Here is an 819-nt window from a genome sequence, read left to right as displayed (position 1 = left end):
GACAGGCGGATGCTCTAACCACTACACTATTGGTGTTCTGCTTCATTTATATGTATACCCATGGTTCATAGTTACCCAAACACACGCCTCAACACTTCACTAACACAGCAGGCATCCATTTTCCTGTTGGGTAAATCGCACTTCTATACATGTGCCATTCCCTACTGCTCTGGACCCGTGCTGCATGTTGACTCACTCAAAGTATATTCAGACCTCCCAAGCCTATAGTCCTGGCACATACGTGTGTTTGATTGTCAGGGTGTTCATGTGGTCATTCAGGTTTAGGCTTGTCTGATTGGGGACCGGGACTGCCCTGTACCCATTTGAAAGTCATATTTAGCATGTGGACAAGGTTACTCCCACTGTTAGCATCCTGTCTGTTGTTAGAGACGCAGGGATTTTGTCCACCTCTGGCCAGCTTGATATGTCAGTACTAGATAATACGGATGTTCTGCTGCTGTTTTCCTTTGCATTCATATATATATATATATATATATATATATATATATATATATATATGTGTATGTAGGATTGCCACCTTTTCAAATGGCCAAAGTGGTACATTTCTTGTACAAACGTAAGATTTTGTAAGCCGAAACATGCCCACAGCCAGTACAAAGGACAGAGCCTCACTTTTTTGCCTAAATAACAGCTTATTCTTGTAGCATTTTAGTTACTTATTCTGTTTCTTATAACGTTTAGGTGTTTCAGATGCAGAATAACTGTTTTATGTAATTATTACATGAATATAGGAAATAATTTTGTCATTAAATGTCAGGACATCTGTCATTTTACAATATTTTTACAGGACACAACTGC

This window comes from Protopterus annectens, chromosome 3.part1 (assembly GCF_019279795.1).
Source record: "Protopterus annectens isolate FY-2018-M chromosome 3.part1, PAN1.0, whole genome shotgun sequence".
Taxonomy (NCBI): Eukaryota; Metazoa; Chordata; order Ceratodontiformes; family Protopteridae; genus Protopterus; species Protopterus annectens.
The sequence above is the reverse complement of the archived record's forward strand: the minus strand, read 5'-3'. Positions refer to the sequence as shown.